The sequence below is a fragment of the Malania oleifera genome, chromosome 5 (genome assembly GCF_029873635.1).
Source record: "Malania oleifera isolate guangnan ecotype guangnan chromosome 5, ASM2987363v1, whole genome shotgun sequence".
In the NCBI taxonomy this organism is placed as follows: domain Eukaryota; kingdom Viridiplantae; phylum Streptophyta; class Magnoliopsida; order Santalales; family Ximeniaceae; genus Malania; species Malania oleifera.
The window spans coordinates 45,182,740-45,206,554 of record NC_080421.1 but is presented as its reverse complement, the minus strand read 5'-3'; positions in this window follow the sequence as shown (position 1 = coordinate 45,206,554).

Sequence of the window (23,815 nt, the reverse complement as noted above, 5' to 3'; positions counted from 1 at the left end):
AACTTGGTCCTCAAGTGACTTAGGGTATCCCCCAAGTTTTCACAAAGTTTGAGCCCTAAGCAAACCATTTAAAAAATGTTTCCGTTGAGTATTTTTTAAAAATCTGTTCGTGGCAATTGCCTGCCCCAATCCACTAGTTGCCTACCATGTTATTTTTAAAGGAGTAGGAGGGGTAGTAGGGTGGCATTCGCTTGCCAGGACACAGCCAGTTGCCTTGCTTGACCACTCAAGCGCCTGTCCTGGTTCGAGCAGTCTATTGGTTGTTGTCAGTTTCGAATACCCTTTTGGTATTTGGTCATAATTTTTTCTATGTAACTCCAAATTTGATGATCTTAGTGTCAAATGAACACTAATATAAAATCCTACAACTTTCATGTTGAACACTTTTTAAAATAAAGAGTTTTAGATAGATAAAAATACACCTTAATGCAGACGTAGAAAAATTAACAACATTTTGAAAATCCTTTTTTTGATGCTTTTCATTCCAAAAATGATTCTAACCTTTTTGAAATAATTTTTGACCTTATAAAAATATTTTTCAAGTATGTTAAAAGGTATCTAGGTCCAATAAATTAACCTAAGAGTTTCATGTATCCATATTGAAATTATTTGAAATACTTACATGAAATTTCCTCGACTCTTTCAAATTTTCAATCCTTGAATTCCTTGAGGTCTTTATGCTTGCTTCATCTTTCTTTGAGTTTTCCATGTTGATCACTTGGGCTTTCAGTCTTGAAGCTTTTTCTTTAATATCAATGCTCTTATGAACTTCAAGTTTTAATTCATGCCTCAAGCTTTAATATAATCATCATTCTTTGAAGTACAAGCTTTCATGAATTCTTTAACAATGCATTCATCATTGCGTCCTGAAAATACATCTCTTTAACAAAACATGTTAAGTTCTACTTGTTTGTTAGCATCAAAATAAGATGTTAAACCTTATAAGGCCAACATAGACTTTTTAAAGAAAAGCTTCCTCATTTAACATGGAGCATTTATGTAACTTTTCAAAAGATACTAATTCCTAGAATCAATTTTGAAAATCTTCCCATAGGTTTGAAATTAAAAAATCCTCCGCCGAGTCAGTTGGCTGACCCACTCGACTGGGTCACTTTTTATACTAGTCAGTTGGCTGGACAGACAACTAACACCATTCTGTTTCTTAAAAAATAATTCTGATAAATTGTCAGTCGGCTGACTGAACCATGTTCAAAATTATCAGTCAGCTGGGTACTGCCAGTCAACTAGACGTTTTCAGTTCATTGAGTCAGTTGGCTGGACAGTTAACTTTGCTGAAGGTTTCCTGTCAGTTGGCTAACTGAACTACATTAAAAAATGGTCAGTCGGCTGGGTATTGTCACTTGGTTGGGTACTTTTAGTTCATCAAGTTAGTCGTCTGGGCAGTCCTCTCTTTTCAAATATTTTCTATTTCTGATTTCTTTAAAATTTAGTTTACTTGAAAAACTTAATTATAACTTTTCAAAAACATTTTCAAGAGTTTTTCAAGTGCCGGTCTCTAAGTCTTTGTATCTTTAAGGAGCTTCACATATCTAAATAACAATGACTTGAAGTACTTACAAATATCATTTTAAGCATGATCTCCTTAATCACTGAGTCTTGCAGCCTCTTGAGGTTCAATCTTTACTTCAAGATCTTCTTGGCCTTTAAGCTCTTCATTTGTCGTTCATTGCTTCAATATACTGAGAAGCTTTCACTTGATTGACTTGGATCTCCAGCTTACTTCCCTGATTAACTGTCAATGTCCTTTTACTTAGACCTGAAATAAAACTACTCAACAACACATGTTAAAACATCCTTCATTTTGTTATCATCAAAACAAGATTGCTCAGTTAGGCTAACAATCTCCCCCTTTTTGACGATGACAAATGAGGAGCAAAAATTTGAGTAAGCCTTAAAAAGAATCCCCCTTTACAACAAGCATCATTTTACTCCCCATGACAATAAGCATCATTTTAACAGTATTTGTAATTTCAAGACCAATTTCAATATCATACAATATCATGCTCATTATACAATATGATGCTCATTACATCATTCAAGTTCAAGATCATTTAATATCAAATACTTCTCCCTTTTCCTTTTGATACATATCTCATGTTCATCTTTCGAATTTTTCATATCATGCTCAATTTTTGCTCAATACTACTCCCCATTTTGACATCAATCCAAAAGAGTAAGATATCAAAAAGATTAAGTTCAAATGAACATACGAACACACACTTCTCAATATATTGCAGCATAGTATATATACATATAGTGTGCTTTGATAGTCAAATAGTCATGCATATTTCATATTTGTCATTCATATTGCATATGTGTCGTGACATCTTTAAATTTACAATCAAGCATATGTTGTACAATATTCATATATGCTAAAAATACTCCAAAAGTCATATTTGTCATTCTTAAGTCATCATTCTTTCCCTCTTTTGACATTAGTTCATGAAAATTAGGGAAAAATCATACTACAAGCAAAGAATCATAACACTCCCCCTAAATTTAATACATCAGATTTGATATCAATCTTTCTATCATTTCACGCTTCAAATATTGAATCATGTCATGTATGTGCTCATGGATACTAATATCAAATACTAATATCATGTCAATATTATCAATATCATTACATGCTTATAATTAAGCTGCATTGCTCAAATACGAGTTGATTTATTCATGGATACCAATATACTTGATGTCATATCATGCATTGCTTATAGATGCCAATTTTTCATTTATCCATGTGATCCATCATAAGCATACATGATCAAGGCAGGTCAAAATTCATGTTTCTAAATCATGCTTAATAACTTTATGCTCAGATTTTCAAAATATAGTGAGTCATAAATCATTAATATTTTTGCATCATCCTTAAATATTTCAAGATACCAATTTCAAGACATACACATTTAGCGTTTTGCATATCACATACGCATGAAGTCTGTTATTCAAAAAACAAGGCGAAAGAAAGTAACCAAGCTAAGTCTTGTGTTATACAATATATCAAAGTACAGACCAAAAAATATTTAGGGTACACAAAGAGACAAACCCTAGGTCAGTTGACTGACCACTCAAATGATCAAGTTTTAGAAACGAGCCTAGGGTTTATCTGTCAATCAGTTGGCTGACCTCAAGGTCAATTGCTTGACTACTCTCTAGTCCAGGAAGAATACTTCAGTCACTCGGCTAACTTCAAAGTCAGTTGGCTAATTGCTCTCTGGTCGAGGAAAATTACTTCAGTCAGTCAGTTGACCTCAGGGTCAGTTAGCTGATTGCTCTCTGTTTTAAGAAAACTCCTTCAATCAGTTGGCTGACCTCTGGGTCAGTTAGCTGACTGTAGATTTTTCTTTAAGCTTTGTCCTTTCAGTTAGTTTCTCTACTATGTAGTAGACCAAGCTCTCTTCTAATGGTTATGAATCTATCTTTTGAGAGAGGTTTAGTGAAGATATCAGCCCATTGATCATTTGCATTGATGAATTCTAGAATGATGTCTTCTTTTTGAACATGATCTCTTATGAAGTGATGTCTTATGTCCATGTGCTTAGTTCTTGAGTGTGAAATAGGATTTTTAGATATGTTTATCACACTGGTATTATCACACTTAATTGGTATAGCTGTGTATTTCAAATTAAAATCTCTTAATTGTTGTTTCATGTACAGTGTTTGCACACAACAACTCTTGGCTGCTACATATTCAGCCTCAGCAGTTGACAAAGCCACGAAGTTTTGCTTCTTAGAGAACCAAGAAACTAAAGATCTTCCTAAGAAGTGGCATGTGCCACTTGTACTTTTTCTATCTATTTACACCATGCATAGTCCGCATCTGAATAACTAATCATTTCAAAGCCGGTGTCCTTAGGATGCCATAGTCCTAAGTCCATAGTGCATACTAAGCATCTTAGAATTCTTTTAACAGCTATTAGGTGTGATTCCGTAGGTGCTAATTGAAAATGTGCACACATACATATTCTAAACATTATGTCTGCTCTACTAGGCAGTTAGATATAATAGACTTCCAATCATACCTCTATAATGCTTTGTGTCTACGGATTTTCACTTTTCATCTTTGTCTAGGCTGATGGAGGTACTCATAGGTGTTCCTATGGGTTTACTATTTTCCATACCGAATTTTCGTATAATTTCTTTTATGTATTTGGATTGACTTATAAAAGTCCCGTGCTTGGCTTGTTTAATTTGCAGTCTAAGAAAATAATTTAACTCCCCTATCATGCTCATTTCAAATTCTTCTTGCATACACTTTGCAAAATCTTCATACAGATATTCATTTGTGGCAACAAATATTATATCATCTACGTAGATTTGAATTAAAAGTATGTCATCTTTCTTAGTTTTAATGAACAAGGTACTATCAATTTTTCCTTTTGAAAAACCTTTCTTAATTAGAAATCCACTAAGTCTTTCATACCAAGCCCTAGTGGCCTGTTTTAATCCATACAAAGCCTTAGTTAGTCTAAATACATGACTAGGATTTTCTATATTTTCAAAACCAGGGGGTTGTTCAACATATACCACTTCATTAATATACCCATTTAAGAATGCACTTTTGACATCCATTTAGTATAACTTAAATTCTTTGTAGGAAGCATAAGCTAACAACATTCTTATAGCCTCCATTCTAACTACAGGGGCAAAGGTTTCATCATAGTCTATCCATTCTTCTTGGTTATACCCTTTAGCTACAAGTCTAGCTTTGTTGCTAATGATTATACCATTCTCATCCTTTTTATTTCTAAATACCCATTTAGTTCCTATGATCGAATGATTTTCAGGTTTGGGTACTAATTGCCATACTTTGCTTCTTTCAAATTGGTTTAATTCTTCTTGCATATCAATTATCCAAGAGTCATTTTTAAGGGCCTCTTCAACATCTTTAGGTTCATTTTGAGATAGAAATGCATAGTGGTTGCACCGATTCTTTAGAGAAGATCTAGTAGTTACACCTCTAGATGGTTCACCTATAATTTGATTTTGAGGGTGATTTTTTTATACTTCCATTCTCTTGGTAATTCCGGATTTTCTACAGGTTCATATTTTGGGTTTTCTTCATTTATTTCCTTTTCTTCCTTGATTTCTATCTCATCCTCCTTTTTTAAAGTATCATCATTTTCTTCATTTTTAACTTCTCTTGAAAAATAATTTTATTCATCAAAGTTTACATGAATTGATTCAATTATGGTGAGTGTTCTTTTGTTACAGATCCTATAGGCTTTACTATTTGTAGAGTATCCTAGGAAAATTTGAAGAAATTCCTCCATCCGATTTAGCATCAAATTTTCCTAAGTTATCTTTGTTATTGAGTACAAAACACTTACACCCGAAGATATAAAAGTAAGTTATGTTAGGCCTTCTTCCTTTCCATAATTCATAAGGTGTCTTGTTTAGGCTTGATCTAATAGAAACCCTATTAATTACATAGCAAGATGTATTTACAACTTCGGCCCAAAAATAGTTGGGTAAGTTATTTTCATTAAGCATAGTTCTTGCCATTTCTTGAAGGGTTCTATTTTTTCTTTCCACAATTCCATTTTGTTGTGGGGTTCTAAATGCAGAAAAGTTATAGCCTATGCCATGATCATTGCAAAATTTTTCAACATTTTGATTCTTAAATTCTCTTCCTTGGTCACTTCTTAGATTTGAGACATTGTACCCTTTCTCATTTTGAAGCTTTTTGCATAGAGTGATTAACGAATTACAAGCTTCGTCTTTGTTAGCCAAAAACAATACCCACGTATATCTAGAGTAATCATTAACAATTATGAAGGCGTATAGTTTTCCACCTAAGCTTTGAGTTCTAGTAGGACCAAACAAGTCTAAGTGTATGAGTTCTAGAGGTCTACTAGTTGATGTATGTTTCTTCTTTTTGAAGCTTTTCTTGATTTTTTTTCCTAGTTGACAGGCATCACACACTTTATCTTTGATAAACTTGGTGTTAGGCAAGCCTTTAACTAATTTTTTTTTTTTTTGGAGAGTTTAGATATGAGGTCCATACTGGCATGTCCTAATCTTCTATGCCAAAGCCAACTATTTTCACTCATGGCAGCTAAGCAAGTTATATATTGAGAGATCAAGCTATCATGGTTTATGCAGTACACATTGTTCATTCTATGTGCAGTGAATAGTGTCTTATGATCCTTAGAATTCTGAATTATGCATTCATTTTTTTTAAATATTATTTCAAATCCTTTGTCGCTAAGTTGACTAATTCTTAATAGATTATGCTTTAGACCATCTACTAACAAGACATCATCAATAGTGAGTGAAGAGTCTTTACCTATGTTACCAATTCCGATGATCTTGCCTTTTGCGTTGTCACCGAAGGTTACAAATCCTCCATCCTTTTGAGTGAGAGAAGTGAACTTATATTTATCTCCCATCATATGTCTTGAACATCCGCTGTCCAAGTACTATTTATCGTTAGACAGAGTGGTCCTAAAGCAAACCTACAAGAAAGGATTTATGTTGTTACTTTTGGAACCCAAACTTTCTTAACTTTCTTTAAATCTTGTCTAATTTTTGCATTTATCTTCCATTCATTTTTTTACTTTGATGTACTTTTTCTTGAGTAGACAATTAAACATTATATGACCTTTATTTTTACACATGTAGCAAGTAGTTTGCTCATAAATGTTTGTCGATGAAGTACTTGCATAGTGTTTAGATTGGTTTACAAAATATCCCATAAACAAGTTTTTCTTTCTTTTGTTTGGTGTTCCATTGTAACCAATTCTTTCTTTATTGTTAATCATCCTTTGTTGTCCTACCATTTATTTGAAGTTATATTTTCCTTTGGTAAAGTTGTAAATGACCTTTTGCTTTTCTTGAATTTGGTTTCTAAGATCAATTATTTCTTGCACTCTCTTGCTATCTTCATTCACTTGAGACTTAGCTTATTTTTGAGACAAGTTATCTACTTTATTCTCAAGCTCTTCAATCTTTAAGTCTTTTTATTTTTCAACAAGTTTTAAGGATTCAAGCTAATTTCTAAGTGTTTAGTTTGGTTGTTTCAAGCTTATATTCCTCTTTGAGACCTTAATGAACTTATTATAGAGAGAGAATAATTCAGCTTGAAGTTCTTTATAAAAAGGCATGCTTTCACATGAATTACTACATGATTGATCACACGAATCTTCAGAGAGTGAGAGTAGTAAGAGTTTACCTCTTCGTTGTGTGCCATGAAGCACATGTTTGCTACTTCTTTATCGCTTGACTCACTCTCCGATTCACTCGAGCTTGTGTCATCCCAAGTTGCCTTCATTGCAGGCTTCTTTTTCCTCTTTTCTTTTTTGAGTTGTGGGCAGTTCAACTTGATGTGTCCGACCTTTTTACAGTGATAGCAAGTGTGAGGTTCATTCTTACTTTTGTATTCCTTTTTATTACTATCACCTTTTTCAATTTTTGATCCGTTGAATTTTTTTGTGAATTTCTTGTTTCTTTTGAAGAAATTTCCAAGTCTTTTACTTATGAAGGATAAATCTTCATCTTCTACTTCACTAGATCCATTATCTTTTTCATTTGAATGTTCTTTCAAGACTTTTAGAGCTATAGATTTCTTATTTTTATTTTTGTGCTTTTGTAATGACCCGATTTTTTTTAAATGAATAAATAAATTACTCTAATACCCCTGCTACAACATCTCAAGTCTCAGATGGACACTGAGGTATTCCTGTACATAATAAACACACCTATATAGCAAAAACGTAAAATCTTACATTCATATATATATATATATATGTGTGTGTGTGTGTGTCTACAATACCAGAATTTAGTGTTCTCAACCACAATTACACCTCACACCTATACCATCTACCCAAAAACACAATCCTCTAAACACACTTACCCTATTGGTAGGGCAATCAAGAAAACACTCTATCTACGAGCCTAATTTGCTCGCCTAACTGGTTCACCTGAAAAATGTTAAAGTAATGGGATGAGTCAAAGCTCAGTAAGTGGAAATATGCTATTACTAGTGTGGCGACCAAGTTGCATAACTATAATAATAATCATTTGAAACTGTATAAGCTGGAAAATTGGTAAAGAAATATCTTACATTTATCGTAGCTTAAAATATAATTGTATCATCTAAATTTTCTATTTCTCATACTGCTAATATCATACTATATTTATAAAATGTTGTAAAAATTGCATACATATACATAACTGAGCTTTTTCCCTGGAAGTTTGTATGTCATGATTTGACCCCTTATGATAGGATTGTGCAGCCCGTAGGTGGGACTTAACTCTAGTTGGCCCACCAGGTAAGTCATTGTACTCTACCCTTCCTCAGCCCAGCCAAACTGCATTCACTCCTAGGCACGGAACTGGATTGCTACGTCATCAAACCACCCCCCTTAACCCATAAACTGGGGAGCTGCATCCACTCCAAGCACGGTTGACGGTATCCACACACTATCTGAGATATGTGGTTACACTCTATTATGTAAATAGCAACGGTACCGTGCTTTGTAAGCTGTATCCATCTGTACTATTTTCTCAGGGATCTGATACTGTATAAACATATATATATATATATATATATATATATAGATAGACACTATAATTATCTTTACTATTTTCATCATGTTTCCAAAATAACCATAACACTATAATTTTGTACTGAATATACTGTATATCTGAATAATATAACTATATCATCTGGGAGCTATAACTGTATGTCTGACTGTATAATCTATCTATATAATCTGTTTGTATAATATGTCAGTATAATCTGAGTGTTATGGCATTCTGTAAATACTGTAATATACTGAACTGAATAAAATCTATTTATATATGTCTGATAAATATCTGTGAATATCTGTCTATACCTGTATATACTGTATAACATGATATGCTGGAAAAGCTGTATAAATTCTATATAAGGAAAATATCTACTCAGGCCACACATACATTAAAAACTCTTATTTGTAAAAACTGACTCATAAACTGGTATACATGTATATACATAAAATTTCTGATAACATGGTTAAAACTCATAGTATAGCATATTTCCCTTACTTGATTTCTGCAAAAGCCCCCTACTGTGACTGGTCCTACACCCGCAGGGTTCCCCACTCAATACCTTGAAAAAAATATCTCCTAGAATAGAACATCATTATTTTTCTATGTACAACATTTTATATAACTATGGGAAAGACAAATACTGAATAAAATGCCATAATCTGAAATTGGGATGGAATTCGAATCACTCCAACTAATGATCCACTATGGTAGATTTGCAGAGAACTTTCCCAAAAGTATTGTGGTAGCCTCAGATTATCGATCAGGCGAGAAATGGAGCCGGGATCGAAGAGAGAAGGGGAGATGGGCGTTCAATGAGAGAAAAGGGAATTTCCTGCGCCACTTTTTGTTGAAAATTCGAGTTTAAGCTATTTATAGCCCCGGGTTCGTCGATGAGACACATCATCTAGTCGACGAGTCCCTTAAGAAGTTTGTCGATGAACCTGCACCCCTCGTCGATGAATTTCAGACTACAACAAACCTCCCTCTCGGTATCTTCTCGCTGATGAGACGTGTCCTCATCGACGAGACCCTTATGTATTCTCGTCGAAGAATCCCTTGTGTTCGTCAACGAGGTCCTGATTAATTTCCTAGATTATTACAACTTCTTTATTTCAATACCATTTCATAGGTTAGAAGTGATCCTATGCGTTCATGTAATGAAGTTGTTTTAAGGTTTCTACCCTCCGTTCTGGCTGTGGCTTTCGATTCCCAAATAGGTGGAAGTGCTCTTAGAATTTTGAGAATCATCTCATGAGTGGAATATGTTTTTCCTAAGACACTTAGTGAGGTTATGATATGTGTGAACCTAGTGTACAGGCTTGTTATAATTTCATCGAAATTCATCCTAAAAGCTTCATATTCACTAGCTAACATACCAATTCTATTGTCCCTAAAATCTACTGTTGCCTTCATAGGTTACTTCTAATTTATCCCAAATTTCTTTAGCTGTTTTACATGCCATTACTCTATTGAATTCATTTACATCAAGTGCACAACATAGGGCGTTTATTGCACTTGAGTTAATTTGCAGCATTTTGAAATCTGATTCGGTTAGTTCTTTTTCCTCTTTAGGTACTTCCTTTCCATCGACTAGTTTAGTGGGAATTAGATTTTCATTTGTGACAACATTTCATGCCTTCCAGTCCATTGTTTGAAAGTAGATTCTCCTTCGTTGCTTCCAAAAGATGTAATTGAGTTCACAAAAAATGGGTGGTCTAGTTGAGGATTGACCCTCACCAAAGGGAGCTACTCCTATTTGTGCCATCTAGATCTTTACATAGCTGCTTGTTAGGATTTGCTATAACCGGGCTTTGATACCAATTGAAACCTAAAGTGTAGTCCCAAGAGGGGGGGGGGGGGGTGAATTGGGTTATTTAAAAAATTCCTTAGAGTCTTTTTAAGAGTTATTGACTTTTTACAATCTTTTAAAGACTTCTTATATTTTTGTTGATTAGGCAATCCACACAAACACCTACTTCTTCTATTCAATCTTTAACCACAACATACACAACCAATTGATTAACTATTCAAGCCAAACAAACACCATATACGTAATTTATAATAGCTTTGCAATATTCAGCAGGGCAAGTCCTGTAGTTGGCTTTTAAACTGAAGATTAAAATAACATCCATACACATTTTCAAGATCAAAATTGAAATGAACCTTTAGCTAATAGGTTTTGGGTTGTTAACCAATCAACGTACTCCCTTACGGTTTCCGCAAAAAATTGATTAACCAACGTACTCCCTTTCAGTTTTCGTAAGCCCAAGAACAAATTAGGCTTTGGTTTGTTTAATTTCTAATATGCGTTGTTTTTATGATTGAAAGAATTACAACATCCACATAGTTTATATTTTTTCTAGAATTTAAAGAAAGTAAGAGAAAGAGAGTGACACCACTATTTTTATGAGGTTCGGCTTACTCCATCCTACGTCCTCGCCTTAGGTTAACCACTTAAGGATTTCACTATACCTTGTTCCTTCTGGGTGGAACAAAGACCTTTACAATAACCAACCCCTTCTTCAGGAAGAGAAACATTTTCAAGCAACAACCTATGCTTGGTACAATGATCCAACTATAACCTTAACTATCAAAGATCAAGTAGAAAGGAATGGATATCTACGTACAAAACTGCTCTCAAACATAGAGCAAGTTGTACAAGTTAAATCTCTAATCGAACTTCAAAACCAAAACTAAATAGAAAATGTGAAGCTCAAGGTTTAGAAGTCACCAATGGTTCTATAAAGATTTTAGATGCAGCTCAGAACCAAACCCCATTTTAATCTAGCAATTTTGTAGAGTTTTCCCCCAACAAAAGTGAGCGCAAGTATGACCTTTTAAGAGAACTTTAGCATAGAAATTGTGTATTGCTCAAATGTATTTTTTCATTGAGTAAGGGAGGTATTTATAAACTTTTTAAAGAAAAGTTTCCTCAATTAACATAGAGCATTTAGGTAACTTTTCAAAAGATATTAATTCATAGAATCAATTTCGAAAATCTTCCTGTAGGTTTGAAATTAAAAAATCCTCCGCAGAGTCAGTCGGTTGACCCACTCGACTGGTCACTTTTTACACTAGTCAGTCGGCTAGACAGGTGGCTGATACCATTTTGTCTCTCAAAAAATAATTCTGATAAATTGTCAGTTGGCTGACTGAACCACGTTCAAAATTGTTAGTCGGCTGGGTACTGTCAGTCGCTTGGGCATTTTCAGTTCATTGAGTCAGTTGGCTGGACAATTAACTTTGTTGAAGGTTTCTTGTCAGTCCCTGACTAAACCACGTTAAAAAATGGTCAGTCGGCTGGGTACTGTCAGTCGGCTGGGTACTTTTAGATCATCGAGTCAATCAGCTGGGTAGTCCTCTCTTTTCAAATATTTTCTATTTCTGATTTCTTTAAAATCTAGTTTACTTGAAAAACTTAATTATAATTTTTCAAAAACATTTTCAAGAGTTTTTCAAGTGCTTGTCTCTAAGTCTTTGTATCTTTAAGGAGCTTCACATATCTAAATAGCAATGACTTGAAGTACTTACAAATATCATTCTAAGCATGATCTCCTTAATCACCGAGTTTTGCAGCCTCTTAAGGTTAAATATTTACTTCAAGATCTGCTTGGTCTTTAAGCTCTTCATTTGTTGTTCATAGCTTCAATATACTGAGAAGCTTTCATTTGATTGACTTTGATCTCCATTTTACTTCCCTGATTAACCGTGAGTGTCCTTTTACTTAGACCTGAAATAAAACCACTCAACAACACATGTTAAAACATCTTTCATTTTGTTATCATCAAAACAAGATTGCCCAGTTAGGCCAACATCAAATTAGTTAATTTTCTCCTTAGACCCTAGGATTAGATTCAGGGGTTGATAGTGTTGACTATAGGCTTGGGAAGTGGTTGGTGCTTAAAATGAAAATTATTACTAGATGCATTCACTATACACTATATTGAATACTAAGAATCCTAGATAATTAAGCCAATATGAAAAGTCAAGTAAAATATCCAATCTAATCACTTAATGAAGAAATATCATAATGATTGGATAAAATATGAAAACATTGGCTATAACATAATTGAATGATCCACTTCCAAATGGAAAAAGCATTATTTGCTTGATAAATAAGTCAAATTGCTTAATTCACGCTTAAATATGATCATCTAAAGTTAAACATACTCTGTCCATTACACAAGTTTGAGTTTTAGGAAATAAAGTTAAAAATCTTGTCCTAAACTCTTCTTGAAAGCCTAAAATGCCTAATAAAATGTTTAGTCATCACTTTAGGCTTGAAGCACTATTAGTCATAGATGACTAACATATATTGAGTGCTCATCACAAGTGTAATGACTCGAAGAATAATGGTATTTAAATAATAAAGAGGGAGGGAAATGGAAACAGAAATAGAAGGAGGTGGTAGGCTTCTTCTGTTCACTTCATGATTTTGGACGAGTTTTCAGGAGGTTATGAGCACACAGTTAGCATTCAACACTACTTTCCATCCCCAGAAAGATGGTTAGACTGAGAGAACGATTTAGACACTAGAGGATATGCTTCGTGCTTGTGTGCTTGATTTTGGAGGCAATAGGATTCAGTTTATGCCGTTAGTTAAGTTTGCTTACAATAACAATTATCAAACTAGCATCGACATGGCACCTTATGAGGCATTACATGACAGGAGATGTCATTCTCCTCTTTTCTAGGATGAAGTAGGTGAAAGATGAGTTTTGGGTCCAGAGATAATTCAACAAGCGTCCGACAAGGTCCGATTAATTAGAGAAAGAATCAGTACAACACAGAGTCGACAGAAAAGCTACGCAGACACTCGTCACCGAGAACTAGAGTTTGATGTGGGAGATCGAGTATTCTTAAAGATAGCTCCTCTGAAAAGAGTTATGAGGTTTGGAAAGAAGGGCAAGTTGATCCCTAGGTATATTGGCCCTTTTGAGATACTAGAGAGAATAGGGTCAGTTGCCTATAGGTTAGCTTTGCCGCCAGCTTTTGCTTGAATTCATAACGTGTTTCTTGTTGCTATGTTAAGGAAATACATCCCAGACCCCTTCCACATAATCAACTATGCAGAGATAGAACTCAAGGATTCACTAGCTTATGAAGAGACGCCAGTACAAATTTTAGACAGAAAGACACAAGAGTTGCGTACTAAAGAAATTCAACTAGTGAAGATTTTGTGGAGGAACCATGCTATGGAAGAAGCCTCATGGGAACTCAAGGATGAAATTAAAAATAAATACCCACATTTGTTCCAAAAGTAATCAGATAATGTAAATAGTTAGGTAATGTTTCTTTTGCAGGTACATGTACTATTTAGTTAGTAAGTAGTTTTTAATTTTATTTGTGTAATCTCTCAGAACATAGAAAGTAACCACGGTATTCCTCTGCCATAAGAGAGGGCAAGTAATAAAATAAGTAGATTTTTTTGCCTTTAAAGAATGATGAGTTATATGAATAGCAAATTTCGAAGAAGGAATTTTATAAGGAAGGGAGAATGTAATGACCCAAAGAATAATGGTATTTAAATAATAAAAAGGGAGGGAGGAAGTTCATCGATGAAATTCCTTAAGACTCGTCGATGAGGGAGGAAGTTTAATTCCTTAAGACTTGTTGACGAGATGACGTATCTCATCGACAAATCTAGGGCTATAAATAGTGAAAATCCGGATTAAATTGCAAAATTTGGCGCAGCAATCACTCCCTCTCTCTCTAAAATGCACCCCTCTCCTTCTCTCTTCGATCTCGGCCCCGTTTCACACCAAATCAACTATCTGAGGCCACCACGATGCTCCTGGCAAAGTTCTCTGCAAGTTTGCTAGAGCAGATCATCAGTGGAAGAGGTTTGAAATTCGTCCCAAATTCAGGGTAAGGTGTTTTGTTCAGAATATGCTTCCCCTACAGCTATAAGAAATGTTGTAGGCAAGAAAATACTGATGTTTTGTTCTGGGGGATGTTGTTTTTAGGGTGTTAAGTGGAGAACCCTACGGGTGTAGGGCTAGAGTTCACTGAGAGGCTTTTCAGATTTAAGATAAGGGAAATATGCTATGCTAGGAAATTTAAATATGTTAATAGAAATTTTACAACCATGTATGTATACCAGTTATTATGTAGTTTTTCAGAATATGTGTTCTTGAAGTTTGTGTGGCCTGAGTAGATAATATTTGATGTAAAACTTTATACAGTTTTTCCAGTATATGAAGTTATACAGAACATACATATATAGTCAGATATTCACAGGGATTATACAGACAGATATACATACATATACAACTTTTATTCAAATAGTTTCACAAAATAGATATATATACATATATATATATATATATATGTATGTATGTATATAGATGTTTACTCAGACCAGTATGTTATAGTTTATACAGATCAGTATATTACAGATGTTTATCCAGAAAAGTATATTATAGTTTTACTCAAATCAGCATATATAGCATTTGCAGTATTCCATATTTCCTATTACCATAACATTCAGAGTATACTAATAGAGTATATAGATATATATATTTTATAGAAAGATATACAGAGATAGCATCAAGATGCTACAGATACGGAATACAGAGATTATAGAGTTTACAGTACAGAAAGATAGCGTTATGGTAATTTTGGAAACATGATGAAAACAGTAAAAGAGTATATATGTGTATATATATATATATATATATATATATATATATATATATAGTATCAGATCCCTGAGGAAAGATTACAGACATATATAGTACAGATACAGAATATAGAGCACGGTACCGTTGCTAATACAGATAGAGTGCAATCACGTCTCTCAGATAGTTTGTGGGCCAGTTTGATGAGGTAGCAGTCAGTACTGAGCTTAGGAGTGAATGTAGTTTGGCCGGATTGAGGTAGTGTAGAGTATATTGACTTATCTGGAGGGCCGACCAGATTAAGTCCCGCCTTCGGGTCGCACAACCCTGTCATGAGGGGTCAAATCATGGCATACAGAGTTCCAGGGATAAAACACAGTTATGTATATGTATACAGTTTTACAAATTTTGATGTATATAGTATGATATTAGTAGTATGAATGATAGAAAGTTCAGATGATAAATATATTTTAAGCTACTGTACATGTGATATATGAGTTTTACAGATTTACCAGATCATACAGTTTTACATACTATTATTATAGTTTTATGACTCGGTCGCCACACACTAGTAATAACATATTTCCACTTACTGAGCATTGTCTCACCCCATTACTTTATCATTTTTCAGGTGAGCCAGCTAGGCGAGTAGATTAGGCTCGCGGATAGGGAGTTTATTTGATTACTCTAGTCGTAGGGTGAGTTTTTGACAGAGTTTTGTATTTTTGGGGTAGATGATACTGGAGGGAATTATTTTGTATGACTATGGTCTGTATATACTCGATTCTGGTATTGTATAGTATATATGGTTATATGATTTATGTTTCCGATGCGTAGCTATGAATACAATATACAGGATTACCCTGGTGCCTGCTAAGGCCTGAGGCAGAGGGTATCAGAACAGCTAATATATATATATATAATAAGGAAAATAAGAAAAAAATGATGATGATGATGTACATTTTGAGGTCATTACAATAAGACATCCTTTCTACTCACCACTTGTATCCTTGCTTCATATCATAATCATACCTAAAGGATACATTCCATTGTCCAAAAAGCTATATTCAAAAATTCATACTCTCCTAGATTCTCTTTGCCCAAGCCTGGAAATAGTTACATGCACGAAATTTTTTTTTATATTGTCCTACTTATCAAAATACTCTCCCGAACTTAATAAAGATTTAATCGTTAAGAGTATTTATGTAAACTTCTGTTCACAAACTCTCAAACCTTAAACTCAAATCTTTTAGAGCTTCAAATGTTGTTGAATGGCTAATATGATCACCTAGGTCTCAATCTAGATGAATGTATAAAATTCAAGTAGACCTATGCATGTGCATTTTTAAATTTGAAAGCCATTTGAACTCGTGCCTTTCACTCATAAGAAAAGAGTCGGACATAGGCTTATCATCTTAATGAATATCCATAGTGACTTTTTGGTCCGATAAGCCTAAAGTAATCATAGACAAGCTTGAATCATTAAAAATCTTAAGATCCTTGGCTAAGACATTTAGAGATGAAAAAGGCATAAAATGAGTTGAGTGCATAACTCAGGAAGAGCTTTTATTCTTCATGGTTATATAAATTGAAATGCTCTCTTGATATCTTAATTTTTATGCTCATATGCCTTTATGAAATCACCATGGTAGACTACTATCCATAATGTACTGAATGATTAAATTTCCTTGATGGATAGATTATAATTTATAAATTGTTGATTGCTACCTGATTGCATGCTTAGTCTAGAATGCCTCTTGCATGGTAGATGCAGTTGATGTGAATTGCATGCTGGTAGTGGATTTTAGGTTATTGCATGCTTTATATGAATATAATGTTGAAAAAAAATCATTTATTAGGTACAAGTTTTATGGAAAAATGTCCGATTTACAAACGGTATGCTGCCTAAATTTTGACAGGAATTTTGCCAAGTAAAACCTTGTACATGGATGATTATGATAGAATAAATGTTAAAATCTTTTTGAAAGGATGAGTGAAAATTAAATGAAAATCAAGTTTCATCCTCACATAATCATCAAATGATTAGGGGAGCTTAGCTCCATCCCTATAGAGAAAGCTTAAAGAACCAATATGCTTCACTTCACTTTTTGTATATTGAGGCTCTTCTAGAAACCCTGAGCATAATATCCAACTTTCATGGTTCTTATGATTGGAATATGGATTGCTCTTGGTAATGAGCATTATAGCATGCCTTAATATCTATTTTTGATGCATCTGTGACCTATAGGGACGACCATATTGATCAGGCTCAAATATAGTTAATAAATATTCAATATAGTTAATTTTAAAGATTTAGATTGATGGCTTATACTACTAGGAATAATGAAATAATTCTATATCTAGTATAATCAGTTTATTTCATCTAAGCTATAATTCAAATTGATAGGGGGAGCATCTAAAATTAAATTACTACCCTGTTTTGCTCACCCATATGTTTAGTTTAGATCTTGAATGAATTTATTGTGACATGTGCTAAAATGTAAAACTCTTACTGAAAATCATAATTGGAAATATGTTGTTTCTGCCACAATCATCTGTTGTGCCATATGATCTTGTCTTTGAATTGTCTATTTTTAAGGTTCATATGGATATATATTTTTTGCCATATGGTGGTTTGTGTTGCATAACTATTATATCTCTTGAGAGTTATACTTATTTTTATTATCTTGATCATATTGGATTGTTTGAGTTGATTGTTAAGGATAAATTGTACATTTGAACTCAATTAGGTAATTTTTATATAGATATTCTTCTGCGAAATGTTCTATTTTCAAACGGTATGCTGCCAAAATTTTTAAAAATTTCTGAAAACCATATTTGTATTTGAATGATAATTATCTTTTATTTGCCTATATACTTAAATGATTTATCTAGGCCTTTTTTAATGTTGCCAAAAAGGAGAGAAGTAGACAAGTATTTGTCATCATCACAAAAGGGGAGATTGTTGACCCTATAGGTCATGCCCTCTTTTGATTATGACAAATACTCAAGTATTTGATGACTTTCAAGTTTGTGTGTAGGATCATACTAACTAGATCACATTGATAGCATGCAACAACTTGAAGAAGAATAAAGACCCCGACATATTTACTTGTTGTATTTTCATATCAGGTCTGTAATATTTCAGTTCAAAAAGGTGTGTAATAATCTGCATATCATGCATATAGGACTATAAGCTCAAGATCTTAGAAAAACCTTAGGGATCACCCTTCGGTCGACCGATGCCATATTTTTGGGTTTACTCTGAAAGACCTTAAATTGACCATAAGACCCACAATATTGCATGAAAAAATTCCCTATTGACTTAGAACTGATTATTATGTGATTAGGAACATTGTATAAGAGGAACAGAACTGAAATGCCCAAAGTTGGCATGTTCAGTTGACCAAACCCTAATACTCAGGGTCCTTTGATCTACCAAACCTCCCTAGGGTCAACAGTTTGTCCCTTTGATCGACCAACTAGAAAAGTAAAGATCCGCTTTGGTCGACCAAACCAACACATGGGAAACCCTAACGCCTTGGTCGACTAAACCTCCAAGTTCAAAATGACTTGGTCGACCAAACAAGATGAATTTCGGTTTTTCGAACTAAGTCTAGTCAACCGAACCTCGAAAGGTTTAGAATCGCCTTGGATGATCGACTGAACCTATGGTTCAAAAATCCCCCGGTCGACCGAACTTAGTGAAATGGTCAGCTGAACCTTAAAAAATGGTCGACCGATCCTCTCAGGTTGTTAAAACTTTTATCGAGTTAAATGGGGTTAATTTTCCTAAACAGTTTTAAAACAAATTTAATAATTACCTTTATGTCCCCAATGGTCAAAATATTTGGCATCTCTATATATATGTTCTCATTTGCCCTGATTAAGTGGAGATTAGCAAAGAAGAGTAACCAAAAATCCTCTCAAACATTTTATAATTCCATTTTCCCATACTATTTATTTTGAAGCCAAAATTCTTATACTCTCTTATGCATATCATTCCTTTGATAAACCAATCTTTATGAAAGTTATTTGAGTGGTTATTCATTGTTCTATATTGCTAGGATGCTCACATTATATTCATTGTATTTAATTTTTAGATTGAGAGTTGAGCATAAGATTTATCCCTTGATCTTATTTGATAAATCAATGTGTGGGAAAATCTAGTGGCTAGTGAGTCTTTGCATTATCATTGCAAGACTCATTGAGCTTGTGTTTTTGTTTGAACAAAAATTGTTTTCACAAGATTATTTTCAAATATCTCTTGTGCTAGAATTTTGAGAAAATCATTTTAGAGATATTTTGATTAAACATTTTAGATATCTTTGAAACCCTACCTATGATTGAGATGTTGTGATATACTATTTCACACTTTTGCACTTGATTGCTTAGTGACATTAGCTTGAGTGTTATTACACATATATTTGCACTGAGCTTATAGTTCCTATATTATTGATGTGCATTGATTATATTGTGCATAGTGGTACATATCTTCTTGTGTAAGAAGCATTTCCGTGTACGCAAATTATATTGTGAATCTGTTGTATTCCAGGTGCAGGCCTAAAGAGGGAGACTAGCCCTGTTGAATAGTCCCGGATTAGCTTAGACCTAGTTAGGAAAGTTAGGTGCACCATCCTAGTAAGGTGCGGTTATAGGTTGAGGTCAGACCTATGAATTGACCTGGTTGTAATCGGTGCCACTCCACCCATGAAGTGAGCCTTATAGTGGAATCCTTGTACTGGTGAGCCAAGGCGGGGACGTAGGCATAGTTGGCTGAACCCCGATAACATATCGTGCATGTACTTTATATTTCCTTAATTTATTTTTAGCACTTTTATTTTCAGCACATGTATGTTGTATGCTTGATTCATTATATGTTGTAGATGTGTTGATTGGGTTTATAATTGCATAGACAGACCTTTGGTTACATAATACTACTGATTTGGATAAACTGATGTAGGATAAAATTTTAAATACCCAATTCACCCTCCCTCTTGGGAATACACCAAAGCTAACATATATGATAAGCTCAATGTAGTTCAAATGTCTACTCTCAAAATAATGCAAGTATAGAAATTTGAGTGTGAGCGTGTATGTGTTAGGATCTTTGAATCAAGATAACAATATCAATCACAAAGTGTCATATCAAAGATCTTGAGCACACAAGAAAATATCTCAAAACTGTTTTTTTTTTTCAAAAATCAACCACAAGAGATATTTAAAATTTAGCAACCCGAGAGTCTCGATCGACCGTACTAAGGGTTTGGTCAACCACTTTATGAGCTTCAGTCGACCGTGGAGTTTTTCAACAGAGAATATGGTCGACCGTATTCAGGCGATTTTGAACCGTTCGTAGTTTGGTCAACCAATAAAGAGTTCGTTTGGCTATTCATACAATTTGGTTGACTGTGACCAAATAGAATTGAAAATTTGGTCGATTGAACAGTTGGGGTATCAGGCACGTGGTAGTTCAGTTAACTTTTGATGGCCTATTCAAAAATTGTTTGGTCGACCGTGCAAAGTTAAATTATTGACTTTCGTACGGTTCGTTTGACTAAATTAATTACACTACAAAGTTTCGGTCGACTGAGGCCTTGTCAATGTTATTTAAGGTCCTAATTTTTATCAGACGTCGCCCCTGTTCATATGGGTATAACTTTTAAGTTATGGAAGACTTTTCATGTGATATTTTAGGGACCTAAAGTCAATCTATGGTCATTGATGCATTAATTATTATAGACCATGATTAATATTATAGACCCAAAATAAAATGAGCAATAAATACAATTGAAATTATTTGGTCTTCACTTTATTTGCTTCTTCAAATGGCACCATATGATGTGAACATTGCGATCCTTATGACTTGCTTGCGTCCTTACCATCCGTGCATGCTAAAGGTTAATTCCTGTTAATTAGCTCAATGCATAGGTAAGAACTATTGGATTTGTCATAATCAAATGGGAAGGACTCATTGAGTCAACACATTTTCTAAAAAAAAAAAAAGCGGTATAAAAAAAGAAAAATGTAAAAGTAAATAAGAGAGTTAAAATGATGCATGAATTTCATGAAAAATGAAAGCATGCAAGAGCATAGTTGATATCTATATGAAAACTTAAGAAAAGTTTTTTGGTTTTTTTTTTTTTTTTTTCTAAAAAATGCGAGTCATGTGTTTGGGTCTTAAAAGGTGGTGCAAAATTTCATGCAAAAGATACATTGTTTTTTCAAAATGCATCAAAAAATGATTTTTTTAGAAGAAAAAAAATTATCTTATATGTAGGATGCACATAGCAAAAAGAGGCGTTTTTATAAAAATAAAAAATTAAATCTCCATGCTAATGGCAAGCACACAAAAGCGGAGGAAGATGTACTAACTAAGATTTGCTGATTCACCGAGAAAGCCTAATGAAGGAGAGGATGGACCTCGAGCGCAAGTGTGGGGAGAGTGGGAGAGATATGGAGAGAGAGTTGGTGAGAGAGAGAGAGGGATTTTATCAAGGGAAGATAAGGAGAGGGAGATAAATATAGGGAGAAGGTTAGTAGAGGAGAGAGTGTTAATGAGAGAGAGAGAGAGAGAGAGAGAGAGAGAGAGAGAGAGAGAGAGAGAGAGAGAGAGAGAGAGATTTGATGAGGGGGAGATAAGGAGAGGGAGAGAAAGATAGGGAGAGAGTTAGTGAAAATATGGGGGATTCTCTCAATCTCGTAGCCTCCTAGGGGATTTTATAGAGCATGAAAGATAGGGAAGAGTGGAGGAGAAAAGAGGGGAGAAAATAGAAAATAGGGGAATTGGAAAGTTAAGACATTTTTTTGGTTTTTTTTTACAAATATTTTTTTTGGGATTTTTTAGGAAAGTTGGGATTAGTAGGAGAGAAAAGAAGAATTTGGAAGTTAGGAGAGAGTGAGGAAGGATTTAGTGAAGTAAGGAGATGTGAGGCTATTTTTTAGGGATTAGGAAGCTAAGAGATAGTAAGGGTTAGTGGGAGAGAAAAACGGATTTGGAAGTTAGAAGAGAGGGAGATTTAGTGGAGAAGTTAGGGGATGTAGGGCTAGTTTTTAGAGATTAGGAAGTTAGGAGAGAGTGGGGGAAGATGACAGGAATGGTGTATTCCTAATTTAAAAAATTTCCTTAGGTTAAGTGTGTTCAATTTTAAAAACCACAATCAGTATAGCACAACCTAGGGTCTTTCTAAGAAATCTTAGTTCCCACAAATATTAATGTATGCAGATATTTAAAGCAAATAAATCATTTATAAAATTTTAAGCATAAGCATACAAGTGCAGAAAGTAAAGAGTATAACGAAAGAGAATGACAGTTATTTTTATCGAGGTTCAACCAATCCTACCTACGTCTCCGCCTTGGGCCAACCACCTAAGGATTCCACTATATGCTCACTTAACTGGGCAGAGCGACGCCATTTACACTTCTCCTTATGGGGCCGAGTCTCCTCAGCTCAACATACCAAGCTGAGCCAAAATTGTTCCTCCTTACAGGGCGAAGTCTCCCTAGCTCACTTACTGGACTAAGCCAAACCAGTTCTCCTTACGGGATGGAGTCTCCCTAACTTACCTAACTGGGCTTGAGCCAAACCGATACAAGTATAAAACTTTTTTGTACAAGTAAATGCTTCTCTGAAAGCAGATATATACATATATGAAGCTAAAAAATGCACTCTCAAATTATATGAAGTGAAGCTCAATAGAGTAAGGGACTATTTTCTCAAAATGATTTTTGCAATCTTTGAATGAGATGCATATGATAAAAACTTCAAAGATTCAACCCTAATGAATATTTCTCCAAAAAAACATTTGTCAATAAAAAATGTAGGAGAACCTAGGGTTTTGCTTTCAAATGATTTTTGCAAAATATGATTTATCTATGAAAACACATATGTAAAGAGGTTTTTCAAGCACAATATATTTGAATGAAAATATGTGCTCAACCTCTTATGAATAACTCACAATTTTTTTTCAAAGATGATTTTTGAAATGAAAGATGGAGAGGAGAAAATTGTGTAATACAAAATCTTTCAAGCAATGTATACGAGTTTATATATGCTCGAGATTTTGTAAAAGTAACCAAAGATGATTTTCTCCCAAGAAGAGTTTTCTAATAAGCAAGTAGGAGAAAACAAGAGTATATGCTCTTCAAGAGTATTTTTGCAAAATGAAAGAGTAGAAGAGCTTTGATCTTTTAAAAATAAATGCCCAAAATAAATCCTCCTCTCAACAACCCTCAAGAGCAATAAATATTTGCAATGAAGGGAGTGAAAGAGTATAAATGCTCTCTTAAAAAGACTTTCAAAGAAATGAGTATAAGAGAGTATAAATTAAAGCACAAAAAATAGAGAGGATTTTTCTAGCTAATCAAGTTACTAATTAAGCTTATAGGAGGGATTTATGTAGACTTCCCTAAAAATCTAACTGTTAGGGACACAGAGGAAATTTTTAGATTTATTTAATTACAAAATTAATCATGTTTAGTGCTGAAAAATTGCCCAAACCCAAGAGTTTCGGTCAACTGGGGGCTTCGCCAATTGGCTAACCTTAAGCCAAAATTCAAATTTTGGATAGGCTCGGTAGATTGAGGAGACCGCCGGTCGGCTGGCCTTTAGGCAATTTTTAACCTTTCGTTAGTTTGA